The sequence below is a fragment of the Haemorhous mexicanus genome, chromosome 1 (genome assembly GCF_027477595.1).
Source record: "Haemorhous mexicanus isolate bHaeMex1 chromosome 1, bHaeMex1.pri, whole genome shotgun sequence".
Taxonomy (NCBI): domain Eukaryota; kingdom Metazoa; phylum Chordata; class Aves; order Passeriformes; family Fringillidae; genus Haemorhous; species Haemorhous mexicanus.
This window is the reverse complement of record NC_082341.1, coordinates 110,765,304-110,780,992: the sequence shown is the minus strand read 5'-3', so window position 1 is coordinate 110,780,992 and position 15,689 is coordinate 110,765,304. Positions and strand designations below refer to the sequence as shown.

Sequence of the window (15,689 nt, the reverse complement as noted above, 5' to 3'; positions counted from 1 at the left end):
AAATAAGTAGTAGAAGTGATTGACTGAAATAACAAATATCTCCTTTTTATGCATGCTTTTAAATTTAATACTACTGGGCTTATTCCAAGTTTCCTTAGAGTAAAACATTCAGTTATGAACGTGAATCTAGACAGACTTGATTTTAGACAATGCTACAATGTCAATCCATTAGGTATCATTATTACCCTTTGATGCTCAATCTTCCATCCCAGACAGGCCAAACAACCTCTTACAGAGTCACTCAAGCTTTGCAGCCTTCCTATTAACACATGCCCAGCGATGCCTCAATCACCAGACCATTTCTGTTGCCATCCACCAAGGTGACAAGACTGGCAGAGAGCTGCCAGTAGCAGAACTCACGGAGACTCTCTGTCAATGCGTGTGACTGGATGTGCAACCAGCACACATATCTGATGATATACAGAAAGCACATCTGGCATGTAGCAGAAAAGTGGCCAGAAAGAAGAAAAGTGGAAAGCAGGTTACCAAAACAGTTCAGCTGCCAGTAGCCTGTTCCTTGAGTATTTTTGCAAAGGCCTTGGGCCAGATGAATTCTTTCAGGAAGCTGTATCTTACAAATAGATAATACTGCCAAGTTTTATGGGTTTTGTACTACCCCATTTTACAACAAACGACAGAACTCTGAAGGTCAACCAGTCCAAACTCAAGCTCTTGGCAGGGCCATGTTGGGAATCCCATTAAAAGAACACATATTATGATGTATTTTGGTTCATGGCTGATCTGCATTGATAGTTTTGACTTATTATCCTGTCAAATCTAACTGTGAGGTTCTCGGTGATTCTCAGCTAGAGTACAACGAATCAAGGACTGAAGGTCTGTTTCTTAAAAATAAAAAGCCCAAGGCTCAAAACAGCTTTTGTTAAAGGAAATTAAATATTTTATTGATGCAAATACTTCATCTGTTTCCCAACACGCAGTTTTTGCAATTTGGACAAACTGTTAGTGACCTATAAAGTAAAGATCCAGTTGTGTCAAGGTTATACACAGAGGTTCATGCTGTTCTTGTTTATACAGTGAATCAGAATAGAGAACACAAGCTTAAAGTATCAGTATCGTCCGACATAAGAAGCATCAAAACTATGCAGCATCTGTTGCATTCCTCTGTCTTTTTCAGCCCTAAACCCCTGAACTGCATGTTATTGAATTCAAAGTTGAGCCCATTTTCACAGGAAGATTCAATTTAAAACCATCTGGAAGAACACTGTCTTTTACTGAAACTAAGTCCCAGATCCAATTCTCATTTATTACACTGCTGGGACAGCATCCTTTAAACATGGTAATCAAAAGCAAACATGTTTTTTTTGCTTTCAAGCAGACATCAAAGCAACAATGTTAGGATGAATTTTCAACTGTTCTAAGTCTACTGGTTATACAGATCTGCCTTTTCCAGCGGGAGGGACTCTGGCAACACACATGCAACTTCACAAGTTCAACTTGGCAGTTAATCTGTCTGGCTTTAGCACATAATCAGAAATGGATTTACTACAGTGACAGCAAATGGAGCTGAAAACCTACACTGCACTGTGTAGGGGAGTGCTTAACTCTACTGCAAGCATGGCCTCCCTCCTTCTACACTAAATCCATGTGACAACTAGAATCACCCCAAAGCCAAGCTTGACAGAAAGCCAGTCAGCTGTGCTGCAGATGAAAATTGAGCATCTATATACACCAACACCAGACACAAGACTTCTCTCAATAAAACAGCCAAGCTGGACAGTCAACAAGCAACACAGTTCATTATGATAGCTGAGAGCAGCCAGAAGAATCCTTTTTCCCCCACTTCCTTCTCAGGCTTTTCTGCCACAAGGTCACATCTGCTGTTTAAAATTAAATTGGTTTTTTTTTTTTTTGTGGTGGTGGCCTTTGTTTAAAAGCTTCCAAGGCATACTGTTTTGAGTAACATTACTAGTGGCACATCTACTACCCACTAGGAACTTCTGGTCGCTAAAGGAAAACTATCAACAACACAAAAAAACAGTATAAATCATCTCAGCCAGTCAATCATTTAAAAAAAGAATCTTCTTTAAAGACTCACTAATGTATTGGACCAGTATGATATTAGACCTCGGCATTTCTAATTCAGGTCTTCTTCTCTTTCAGGTATGCATATATATGTACAAGCACAAACATACACACTAACCTCTCTAGCTTTGAGTACTTTGGAGAAGGCAACTGCCTATGTATTTTCCATGCAACACCCAAAGCATTTTCAGATATGTAGTGAGAAAGAAGAGTATTACTAAGTTGATGCAGCAAAACAAAACAACAAGATCTCTATGTTTAGATGCCCTGTCATTTCATAGCTCTTGACAAAAAAGTTTGTGACTGCTAATTATTTAATCTTTGTGCCCTTGAAATCAGCTCACCTTCCACATCTTCTATAATAATGATTGTTATTTCCCCTTCTTCCTCCAAGTCCACAGAATGACAGGTAAGTTGTCCTCATCCTGCTCAAAAGGCTTGGAAATTGAGTGTTGACTCAGTTTCCTACTGAAAAAATATGGCAGGCACTAACTGTCAAAATTTACCAAAACTGCTGCAAAAGGGACTGTGAGGATATGTATATTTTTGACGCTGAACTTCTGCTTTAAATATCCCATCAGTAGTTCAGTGTGCCTCTGGCATGCCTGGAGGCTTTAAAGTGTTCTTGGATGGCTTTACCTTTTCCACCTTTCTCCTCTATGTTTTCTTCAAAACTGCTCCTCTGGGGTGGTACTGATCACTTGGGTAATCCACCTAATGTCTTATTGTTCTCACAACCAAAATTTTCTTCTAAGAGGTTAAGATTCGAAAGAGCAACAAGAGTATCTTAACATCTCATCAAAAATATTAACTTTTGAAAGCATTTTTTACAAGAATGGGAAACCATCATGTTCTTAAATGTCACATACAATATGACTGCCAGGAAGCTGTTTCCCACTTCTTGATTCAGTGCACTGTAGTTGTAAAAATCAAGACTAATTTTGTGGTCTTCCCAAAGGAATCACCTAATTGCACTGAGAATTTGATTCTGCATAAGTGGTTTAAAGAAATTACAAGTTTAAGCTTCCTGTATTAAACAGCTATTCTCAAAGTGCACTGAAAGTGTAAAAGAGCAGGAGAATAAAGCCATCTAATGCTGCAAACCAACTCAGAGTTTGGGAGACTTCCTGAGAAGCCACAGGGAGATGGTCAGTGAGGCAGGAACAAAAGCAGTAAAAGTAGATGGCTAGTTCTGCTGAATGGCAAAACTGCGATGCAATCATACACTGTGAAACACATTATCACCAAGGAGATAAGTATGAAGAGAACTAATTGCAGTGAAGTACTGTACCAGCAGGAAAAGGACATGGGGCTCAGGATAGGGAACAGAGCACTTGGCTCTCTGCAAATCCCAAATCAAGCCATCATGACACAGTTTTGTCACATATGCTCTTCATTCTGAGCATGGGCAGGCAACAGTAATATTTATAAAATGTTGCTGTGAACACCCCTATTTTACCAGTGATTCCAGTGTGAAGAGGTAGCTGCCCCGAGTCCTTACAGCATCAGAGGCAGCTGAGCTCAGCTATCTGCATTTGCTGTTCCTTACCACTACACTATCTCTTTGAAGTGGGTGTGATGGACAAAGAGCTTGGATCTCACTAAGCCCAGAATACTGCGCCACACTTGACTTTTTTTAATAAGTGATCATTTCCTCTTTACTAGGAGGACTGTGGAGGATCAGGCTCACAGCAATTTCCAAACACTCCTCTAATTACTCAATTACTCCTGGGTGATAACACAACAAGGGACCATACAACTCAGAGTATACACAAGTCTCCCTGAGCATTGGCATTACAATTGCATATGACCACCTCTATCTTAAAGGACAGCTGGAAATAGTGCAGGGGAGGGGGGAGGGGAAGTGGCATAAGGGAATTCTACCAAATTAAAAGCATAATTTAACTATTACACTCCCAGAAAAAATTTGCTTAGGTTTCCTTACAGACGTGGAAGTCTATAAGAGAGCAAGTTTTGAAGTTAGAGGTAGCATTATAAAGAAAGGGGAGGGACAAATCATAGCTCTCAAATATGCAGAATGCTAGAGGTAAAACATTTCCTATGCACATTAGTGCTTCTTTATGAAGCCAAATTTAAATTTATTATGGCTCTAGAGAAAAACAGCAGCATAAACAGAGCCTTTCAAAAAAGGCTACTGATTTCCCTGAAATTTTGGTGCTGTGCACTCCATTCAACAAAAAAATTGGTGCTGCAGATGGAGGTGCAGCAGAATTTGGTGCAAAAGGACAGGACTACCAGGAAAATGTTCAGCAGCTTAAAATAACCATCTAAAGAAGCTTCACACAGTAAGTTCTAGGGAAATGTTATCACTTTTGGTGAGACACACAGATGAATTTTCATTGCAAAAAGGAACACTATTAATAGAGCGTGTTTCAGACCACTGTTACATTCAGTAATTAACTTCATCACTTGCCTCAAAGTGCTCTGATGAAATCACCCCAAGGGTCTTGAAAAGAGCTAATTACCAACAGTGATGGAGAGAGGAGACAGAGAACAAGAGGATCTCTGCACAGCATTTCAAAAAACTAGTCTCTCCAGGCTTGCTCATGGAACCAGTACAACAGATGTCTGGTAATCTCTTAAGTAACAGTATCTTAGGTCTGCCCACACTGTTTTCTGTGCACAGCTCCAGCAGTTTGAAAAACTACCTCAATATAACCTCTCTAAAACCTTACATGACCAATATTAATCAATCATATCTTGTCATACTGACTCAGGCTGCTACCTACCTTCTTACTCTTCTAGTGATTTTATGTCACAACATATAGTTCTTCCTATCTTTTATATTTTATGAACATTTTATTGGTTATTGCAGTGTAACTCCTAAAAAAAATTAAACACAAATTAACCAAAGTATTTGACAGTATATGATGCAAGATTTTCAGGTCAAGTATATGGAGGTTTTTTACTAAACATCTGAGGTGCCACGGAACCTAAAATGCTAACTCAATGAGAATAACATTAAATACACTTCAATGAAAGGAGTAATTTGCACAAATCTCTATGGTCTTTCATGTCCCAAAAGGATTTTGCAGAAATTGTGACATTATTGTGTAACAGAATAAGACAACAGAAACCAGCTCACCAGGCTTCAGCAGTCATCCAAACCAAACCTAATTACATTTTAGAATCACAGAATCATAGAATGATTTAGGTCAAAAAAGACCTATATGATCACTGAGTCCAAGCATCGACCCAGAACTGCCAAGTTCACCACTAAACCATGTCTGTAAGTGCCATGACTACACTTCTTATAAATATCTCTAAGGCTGGTGATTCAGCAGCTTCCCTGAGCAGGCTGTTATAATGCTGGACAAACCTTTCCATGCAGAATTTATGTGGAAGTTGAGGCCATTTCCTCTTGTGCAATCCCTTGTTACCTGGCAGAAGAGATCAACACCCATCTAGCAAGGTGGTCCCCTATGAGCCTCTTTTTCTCCAGGCTAAGCAATCCTGCCTCCCTCAGCCACTCCTCATAGGACTTGTGTTTCAGAAACATCATCAGCTCTGCTGCCCTTCTCAGGACATGCTCCAGCACCTCAATGCCCTTCCTGAATTGAGGAGCCCAAAATGGAACACAGGATTAAAGGGGCAGCCTCACCAGTGCTGAATACAGAGAAACAATCACTGCCCTGGTCCTGCTGGCCACAGTATATATATGACACAGGCCAGGATACCACTGGCCTTCTTGGCCACCTGGGCACAGGCTGGCTCATGTTCAGCTGGCTGTCAACCAATACCCCTGGGTCCTTTTCCACCGGGTACATTTCCAGCCACTCTTCCCAAGGCTGTGGTGTTGGACAGGGTTATCATGACCCAAGAGCAGGACTTGGCACTTTACCTCGTTAAACCTCAAACAATTGGCCTTGGCCCATGAATCCAGCCTATAATTTCTGTAAGAATCCCATCTTTCTGTTTGATACTTCCAAGCCAACAACAACAGCGTACAAAATTTGGCTGTCCCTGTTGTGAATAAACACTGATCCAAATTTCTGTCATCTACAGTCCTCCAGCAGATATCCTGTGTTTTTTACTTCTGGATTATAAAACTATTAATGATTCTCTTTAATTATTAAGAGCCTAACGCTACTGGATAGTTCACCAATACACGCACCTTCAAAGAATGGCTCCTCTGGCTCCTCGCTTTCGGATCATCTTCACTACCTACCTGCAAATTCAAATCCATTAACAGGGGCCATAGTAGCTGTTCAGAGTTGCAGATAAGCTTTTGTAATGACTCACTGAAGCTTTATTCACTAGGTCTCTCTTTATTATGTGAGGATATCTTCAGAGTTCTTAGAAACAAGGTGTCTTTGGGTTATACAAGACATAAAACTGGTCCATGAATGTATCTCCACACAGAATACAACATGAAACAAAATTATCAGGTCTGGAATTTTTAAAAAATAAAACCTGAAACTACATTAGGCAAAAGCATTTTGAATGTATATTCTTACAAGCAATAATCCTCTTTACATATTAAGGAAAGTAATGACAAGATAGGATTTGAGGAAAGTCAGCAATTCTGAAAAAAAAAACCTAACTAATTAATTGTAAAAGTTTAGTGTTGTTTTATGACTGCTGCTGTAACCTGTTTCAGGATATTAGCTATCTCTTAATTGCTTACTATATCTAATGAACTCTGGTTCACAGGACTAATTCTGTAAAAGACATGATTGTCAGAATGTCAAGGCTTATTACTCCTTCATTTGTTGGTTTTCCCAACAGTTCTCCTGCTCACAATTATGTTTTAGAAACAAAAGAAAATGCATCTTTTGCATTACATGCAAGAAATTATTATGCAAGAACAGGCAAAGAACATACATCTCAAAGAGGCTGTTCTTCCAAGGTGTAAAGTATCTGAAATGTTTTTTTATGTTATTGATTTCACAGTCCTTTTTTGGCAAGAGTCAAGACGTGATGCCTTAATATCATGTCCAAGCTCCATGTTTTGTTAATTACGTCCTACCTAGCTAAATGCCCCCCATAGTTTCAATTAGACATGGTATTCTTCCTCACTTCCCGTCTTGATTATTGTGCACTGTTGCTAAGCGCTAGTTAACAGTTGCCACATTTACCCAAAGTTGGCTGCATTTCAGTGGTCATTCAAAGAATTAAATACAAAACATATGGTACAGAACCGTAAAAAGCAAAAAAAAAATGCTTTTAAAACCACATGCTTAATATAAAAGGTAGTACAAAACTGGTTATGCCACTGAAAGTAAAATCCTTACAGTCCTATGCCCACTCTAAATTTCCTAGAAGCACTGAATATTAGAGAGAAAAGCATTCAATCTTTTTTTTTCAGCTTTCACTAAAAGGTTTCCTAGAGTATATTTTTGACATTATACTGAGTCTAATTTTACACTGAATAAACAGCCTAGCAGTCATAGTGTGACTGGCTTCAAGGTACAGATATTTTTCCTTTAAAAAAATAGTTTAATTCTCTATATCCTATAGCAATTAATTAGAGTCTCCCAAATTGGACTCCAAATTTTCTTTACGTTTTATCTGCAAAATACTTGGGACATGACTTGTTGAACTGCCAAATACCAATGCCAGTAGCTATGTGTTTCGGAAGACCTTGAACCAAATGTGCTTTTTTTGAATTCCAGACAAACTTTTCACACAGTCAGATCACCCCTCCTTTCATCTGTGATGTCCTCATGCAATCTTAAGAAACTTCACATAATTTAATTATCCCAGTAAAAGCTCAGTAAGCAGCTCGCCTATGACTACTTATTTCCTTTAGTATTACATCCTGGACTTAAAAACTGCCTTACCAAAAAATCCTCACTATTTATGATTGCTACATTATCTACAGCCAAACCCAACCAATAAAAATTCCTGGTATGTACAAATTGTTTCTTACAGCTATTTTTTTTCCTTGTTGAACACCTTAGAAAAAATTTGTTTTGCACCAACATTACCAACAGTAAGCAGAAATAAACACTACTTTTTTCTGTATTTACAGATGTTGAATTAAACCTTCAGGGCTCAGAACCCAGTCATTTAAACAGGTAGGCACATATTGAGCATTATTCATTGACTTTCTGGAGCATTTTGTTGGGAATACCTGAGAATGCATGAGAAAAAGTATGCATATGTACAAAATGCATCAATGTTAAAAATGACAAATAACTAAATATTTCTCAACAGCTCTGAGAATACTCACACAATCCCTATTCCTTTGCAAAAACGTATTTAACAAGCTAATCCTCCAGCTTCATAAGTGCTTTTGTTGTACTCACAAGCAAATTCAATAGGATAATGTTTAAAATCTGCAAAGATTTTTTTAATCCACTATCACATATCTAATAAGTTTTTCAATCAACATAAGACCCATCCTTGTTTCTCTTTAGAGGGCATATCGCTTAATAAAACCCCAACTTAGGTGTGCCTTACAGTATTTGAAAGTGCTGAAAGCTTTACTTGTCTCAGAAACCACATATATAACTGTACCTGCAACTGAACTATGCACCTATTTGCTTCACTTCTCAAACAAGAGTAACAATTGTAAAAATAAATTAAATAAAATAAAGCTTCAGTAATTCCTAGTCAGGCAATAAGACACAACACTTTCTTCTCAGCAGCCTTTTTATTTCCATCTTTTAGAAAGCTCTCTGTAACAGGGTATCAATGAAGTATGAAGAATATGAAGTATTATTTCAATAATACTTAAAGTATCATTCAGTGGAAAAGTCTGAAGAGGCACCAATTCAAAGAAAGGCAAATGGAATAATGTAAAAAAAGGTCCTATCTTGAGCGTATTCAAGGCAAACATGCTGACAAGCAGCAGCCATGGGAAATATTTTTCCATGGGGTAACTGAAAGAGTCTCCCGCACTTCAAACACATCTAACCATTGATAATTCCTGAATTTCAGAATATGGATAAATATTTGCAGGCTTGGGGCCTAAACAAACAGCAACGCTTGGCCCACCCGCTGAGCTGGCCGAAATCCTATGGTGTACACAAAGTTTTCATCTTTCGCAGGTTTCGGGGAGCGCCGGGAGAGAAGAACCGGACCCGGCGGTACCTAAAGGCCCCTGTGTACATCTGTCAGCTGCCGCGGGGAGCCGCCTCCGGCTTCATCTCAGCCGCCTTTCCCCCATTCTACCCTTACTTCCCAACAGCAAAGGAGCCGTGTGGGTCAACTGCCCCCGCGGTGGAAGCATCACGGACGGACCGCCGCTGACACGGCCCGCGGGGCAGCGCGGCCGCCACCGCGCGTCGGGGCCGCCGCGTCTCCCGGGGACACAGCCGTCCCCCGCCACAGCGACAGCCCCTGACCCCCGCGAGGGGGGCCGGCGCCTATCCTGCCCTCCCTCCTCAAACCCGGCCTGCACATGTCCAGAAGCTCCCCCAAACCCGCCCGCGCCGCTGGCCACCCACGGCCGGCGCTGCCCGCCCCGGGCGCACCTCCCGCGGCCGCGGAGGGCGAGGCGGCCGAGCCCCCTCTGCCGGCGGCCGCCCGCCTGGCAGCGCGGGGCGGGGGCGCACTCGCCGCCCGCCCGCTCCCCGGCCGAGCCACCTGCACCCCCCGCGCCCGCCTCGTCCCAAGGCTTGGCTGCCCGCCGCCCGCCCGGCCACAGCGGCTGCTTTGCTCCCGCAGTCCCCCGGCCGAGCTTCTCCCACCCCCGCCCTGCCCCATCAGCTAGGGTTATTCCCCCCGCCCCGATCCAAGGCGCCGGTAACAAAGGGCTGGAGCCCACCCAGGGGCGGGCGCCCGCAGCCCGCGGGTGACAGGGGTGCTGCCCGCCGCGCAGCTGGCAGCCCACAGCCCGCCGCCGCCGCCCCCGGGGCTGCGCTCCGCGGGGTGACAACGCCAAGCGCGACTCCGCCAGCGGAGATGCCGCCGCCGCCCCATTCCGCTACCTTTGTGCCCTCCCAGAAACCGGCGAGAAAGCGAAGCAAAGCCCCATGCCGCTCCCTTACCTTGCTGGGCAGAGAGAGAAAAAGTTGAAGCACTCTCCTTCTACACCTCCCTCACTTTTTTGTTTAAACTTAAATATTTGAAATTTTGGGGGTTTGGTTTTGGCTTTTTAATTTCCCCCTCCCTCCCCTCACGCCGAGCACTGCGCTCAGGCAGTCCCTCCCAGCGCCCTTAGTGCCACCGTCTCTCTCCCTCTCTCTCTCCCTCCGGGTCTCGGTCTCTCTCGCTCTCTCTCTCTCGGCGAGAGGAGAGGAGAGGAGGGGAGGGGAGGCGAGGGGAGGGGAGGGGAGGAGAATGGGGCGGACCCGCAGGTGCCGCCCCTCCTGCTCTGTCCGCGAAAGGAGAGGGGTCGGGGGGCGGCAGGCGCGGGGAGAGAGACGGTGCCCGCGGGAATACCGTGCTCAGATGCGGGGGTGTCCGGCGGCAGCGTCCCCGGCCGTCCTCAGGGCGGCGGGGCTGGGAAGGGGGTGCCAGCGTCGTGTCAGGGACTGAGGTGATGGAACGGGAGCTAGTGTGGACATGAGTTAGGGGAGGAGGCAGGTGAGGCTCGGGACGTAGCGGCAGAGACTCAGTGAGGACGGAGCGAACTGGGGTGCTTCCAGTCTGTGAGGGAAAGAGTACTGAGAGGAGCCAAGCTAGGAAATGTCAAAACCCTGTCGGATATTCAGCGTGGCTCGGTGGCCGGTAGGGCAGAAGATGGCACTGGGAGTGCCATCTGCCCTGTGAGAGACGGCCCTGCAGTGCACGCTGGTCAGAGCTGTGGGCAGAGCTAAAATTTGGGCGGGTGGTTGTGTTTGGGTTTAGTTAGAAATGGAGCTGGTCCAGGGGTGCTGAAGTAGAAGCTGAAGGGATTTAGCGTGCTAGGAGGTTGCTGGAGGCGAACAGGAGAAGGGCACTCTGCATATATTTGTGTCTGATATTAAATTGAGCTGATACTGAGTCTGATATTTAATTGAGGTGGGTATAGATGAGGGGGTCTCATTGCGTTGGAGAGATTGGAAACAGAAGGATCTGGAACATTTAAAATTGAGTCCAAGTGGGTGGGGAAGAAGCGGGTTTGGATTCTTGGTGTGTACAAAGATGAAGGTCAGATATAGCAGGAGCATGGGAAAGAGACTAGAAATATAGCCAGGTGCTCTGAGGGTAAATATCCATTGAACTGGGGAAAAAAAATATTTTGCATTTCCTTCCTTCTGACTTAGATTGATTAAGCAAGTGTACGAACCATGTGCCTTTTTGCTTTTCACAGGACATATTTCTTGAGAGCCTTTCAAAAAGTCTTTCTCATGTCTTGGGACCATAGGGCTCAATCCCATGCTATGATAAAAGTGTTTTATCTTTCTGCTTCAACACCTGAGAAAAAAAAATGTACAGTGACAAAAAAGTGGTAGTGTTTGTTCATTTTCTTTGACAGGAACCTGCAGCAGTGTGACATAGAGAAAAAGAAGTCCAGTACTTTTCTCACATCCTTTTCTTTTGTACTTGCTGGTTAAAACACTAAGTTCCAGCATCCTTCCCATCAAAAAGTGGGAGGGAAAAAAACTGTCCATGCCTATTGGAGAAAGTAGAGGTGGCACAGCAACAGTGTGGCACTACAAAAATGCTGCATGGTCCAGAAATGAGAACAACTGTGGCAGGAGAATAAATGTAAGGAAGTTCTGGAATTCATGGCTATAGCCAAGGCAGAAAAAGGCTAGATTGATTTAATGTTCAAAACCAAGGCACCTCCCAAACAGAGCTTTGAAACTGGGTTGTTCACTGGCTACTTTGATTCTGATTTCATGGAAATTTTATGTGAATAGCTACATCAGTTGTCTTTGAGAGGGCTATTTGCATGCTTGAATTGCTTAGAGCTGGGCTTCGGCCATGGATTACCTGAAGACACACTACCCCCATTAGCCTAAACATCTTGGTATCACTGCATTTATAAAGTTGCTAATAATATGACCCTTAAAAACAGGTAGCTAAAAATGTTGTTGAATCAGAGTTTAAGAGTTTACCAAAGCAGGTCAGGCTTCAGGATCAAACTTTGTCACTTTGCCAGTTCTAAGTGGTACATTCTTATGCTGTGTATGTCAACTCTGCTATTGATATTACACACAAATATAATGGCATTAAGTAACGTCAGTGTCAGCCCTTTTTAGATAGTGTTGCCATGTGGCTCTGGACACATTTAGATAGTAACTGTTATTGTTACTAAAGGTTTGTGAGAGATTTGAAAGCATATCAAGGTGCCTGTGTAATACCATGTTATAGCTTATGATAACTCTAACTCAGATTACTTAATTATATCTAAATTGATCCCAGTGATTGCAGTTTAGATTTCCCTCGAAATTTGTGTTTGAATTTAATTAGAGATATGTACTGAATGAGTGAGAATTCTTCTGGTAGCTTTAATGCAGTAACTCTTTTCCTATTTGGACTTATTTTTGTTTTGCTTTTTTGAAAAGGAAGAGACATTAATTATATGTTTTCTTCTAACTTCTTATTTTGACTATCAACATTTACAGCTTGTAGGGTGGTTTCATCTGTACCATCTGTGGGCCATATTGCACATCAGATGGCAGGATAAAATCTGCAAAGAGAACGTTTTGGGACATAAAAGTCTTTCAGGGTTTGAAGCTATGATATGCACAACACAAATGTGCAGAGCCACTCATGTATCTGAAACAGAAGACGCAGAATGCCAAAGCAGCTGCTGGAGTGAAATAAAGGAGAGACCACACAGTTGGAGGAACATGATGACATCAAGAACAAAAGGACATTTGAGGGAAAAAGAAAGCACAACTTTAAGCAGTGAGAAATTGAAGTCAATCATTCAGAATTATTGACAGCAGATATGCAGTCACACAGCAATTAGAGACTCACTTTGGGAATCAAGGTCAATTAATACTGAGGTAAAGAAGCAGCATCAAAAAAAGCACCTTGTTTAACAAACAGCATTTTCTGATTGCTGACTAGACAACATAGAAGAAAATTGTCTATCACAGGCTGGGGTATGGTCATTTTCATATTCACAAGGCAAGATACCATCACCTTTATTGTGTTGTAAAGGACTACTGTATAAGAACACTGTGCGATACTACACTTTGTGCAAAGACTGACGGGCCACTGCCCAGTGGAACTACAGAAGTTGATTGGGGCATTGTGTGTTCTTAGAATCAGTTATTCCTTTTGTAACTCAATAATGGTTCGGTCCTCGGTTCCCCCCCATGTACTCCCCTCACAATGGTTTCTCCCTATTGGAGCTGCCCCCCCTCCCCTGCCTGTCATGGTAACCACCCCCCTTGTCTCGAGAATTCTCTGTGTCAGTCATTCCTTAATTCGATGTATGATTTGCCCCTGTGGTTTTCCCCCTCCCCTGTGTGATCCTCAGTGGCTTAGCTGTAACCCACGCTCCTCCCTGGGTCCTTGCTATTGGTAAGCTTTGTGTCTCCTCCTATCACACCCACTCCCTTTAGCAGCGTCCCTCCGTGACCCTGTGTTTGTCGCCTGTCCCTGAACCCACCGGGAAAGATTAAAAGATCTTTGGTACTTATACAGGCATCCCTCCTCCTTCCTTTGCTTTGGTACCTCGTAGCCGAAGTTCCCGCCTGCGCCACCCCCGCCGCAGACGACAATCACTACTCAGGGTCCTGGAGGGAATCCGGGAGTGGCGCTTGGTGTGGCCATCTTCGGCCGGGCCGGGGGCACCCAGCCGGGCTCCCGCACAGCCCCGCGGCCGCGGGAGAGAGGCTACAGTTGATAGGTATCATTCTGAGCTGAGCCTTCGTTGTGTATCGCGTTTCACTCTGCACATAAGTGAAAGTCTCTTCACTTTCTTCATATTTTCTGGGTTTGAGAGCAACAGGAATAAGATCCTTTAGGGTATACTGCTCTGGAAGTCCATTTCACTCTTCCAAGCCATAAAGGCAAACTTCCAACAGATTTCAACCTTTTTTCTCAATCCTACAAACAAAGGTTTTAAGTTCATCTTAGATCATTCTCTGAACTGCAGCTTGTTTATTGTTGTCATGCCTGTTACATTTAAATATTCACTGATAATCTGATGTATCCAGCCTCAGGAATTAGGTTTCAAAAGCACAAAGAAGTAACCAAATAGTCACACAAGAGAACTCCCTGCTTTAATTCCTTATTATTTGTGAACAATTGATTTCATACATACTAAACCCAGTAATTTCTATCCTGTTTTAGTATCGATGTTTTAGTTGGTCCAGCCTGTGAAACTTTTGGTATTAAATTTTGCCTGAATGGAGTGTCTAAATTCAACAGACCTGGTATTGTCATCACTAAAATCCAATTGCAGACTTTGGTTTGATTTCTTTTTTGGGGCTAAAGCAAAACCCACCATCCTGATGAGTAGTTCTGGTTTGAACCTTCTAAATAACTTCTATCATTCTGTATGAATCACCAATTACCTTTTAAGGTTCGTTATACTTTACCCCCTTATTATTTTGATGTGAATTATCCTTTCCCTAGTTGTAATATTGTAATTAGGATTAGGACCAATACAATTTGGTCTGTTTAACATCGAGGCATCTACAAAATGAGCTATTGCCCCAAAAACATTTATTCTAAATGGGTGAAACAGGTGGATAGGATGAAACAGAAAGCATGAGATGGAGATGGGGTGTGAAAGTACATAAAATTAGATGTCTTTAATGCAGACAGTCTGAGGGCAGAGCTAAACTGAATTCAGATCTGATGCTCAGACGATGCTGTAATTCCAATTCCAAGTCATCCTATCTAGGCTTCCTTATCACTATTATTTTATGGTAATGTTTTTAAAATCCATATTTTGGCATTTGTGTTTTTAGCATGAATATTTAACACAACTCCTACCAAAAAAATTGATAGTGCACAGCAAGATAAAGGAGACAAGAGTGTTTCTTACAACTAGTAAAGACATATTTGCTTTATCTTTCCATTACTCATTCCTTAGAAATTGAGCAACTCATTATCAGGCTTTTCTGGAAATTCAGCAGTATTGTATAGTCAGTGACAGGCATATACTTTCTATGCCATTTTGATAGGATTTAAGGTCATTTAGAATGACCACTTTTAATAAGATAATCACAAAAAGAAAAGGATGGTTGTAGAAAAGTAGTGGAGTTAATCACTTAGATCTCAGTCACATTGGCTCTAGAAACTATAACAGAGTCTCCATTTTTTAGAATCTTCTATAAAACATTTAGTAGTGTCAGCTCTGGTTTACTGATTGGTAACTGTACAGCATCCATCATGAAAGGCACGGCAGGATGCCATTTCTTTTGCTAGGAAGCCTGTCCTTACCAGCAGCCTGGATGCCAGCTAAAGGGAAAATGAACTACATAGTGAATGAACTACATGAGACAGCGTGTCTCTTCATAATTTTCTAAATATGTTTGTTTCAGATAAGGTAGTGAAAAAGGAATACCCCTTTTTCACTACCATATTGCAAAAAAGTATGTTCTCAGTTATGGAAAAATCTGTAAGTGAGCACTTGTCAAAGCTGACTGTCTACACAGTTTTTATGTTTTCTTTTTTTTAATACAAATTTTGATGTCATATTTCACTTTCAGAATTCACTTATCATTCAGTGAATCATTTTTATTAGCTATTGATCAAGGAGTCATTTTTGTTACCTAATCTGTGCATTACTTTAGAATGTAGCTGAGTAAAATGAACCACACTGTGAATTCAGGTTTTTT

The 15,689-nt window shown here is 42.2% G+C and overlaps 1 protein-coding gene across 8 annotated transcripts in view; it reads right to left on the bottom strand.

The window, feature by feature from the left end:
* The window catches only part of GREB1L (GREB1 like retinoic acid receptor coactivator), a 131,847-nt gene extending 121,623 nt beyond the window's left edge, over positions 1–10,224 (bottom strand). For 7 of the 8 annotated variants that reach the window (XM_059859026.1, XM_059859016.1, XM_059859035.1 and 4 more), the window contains exon 1: positions 10,002–10,224. The gene's annotated coding sequence lies outside the window, so the exon portion shown is untranslated. The remainder of the gene's footprint in view (positions 1–10,001) is intronic. The other variant, XM_059859072.1, reaches the window with a different exon arrangement.
* Positions 10,225–15,689: the final 5,465 nt, after the last annotated feature.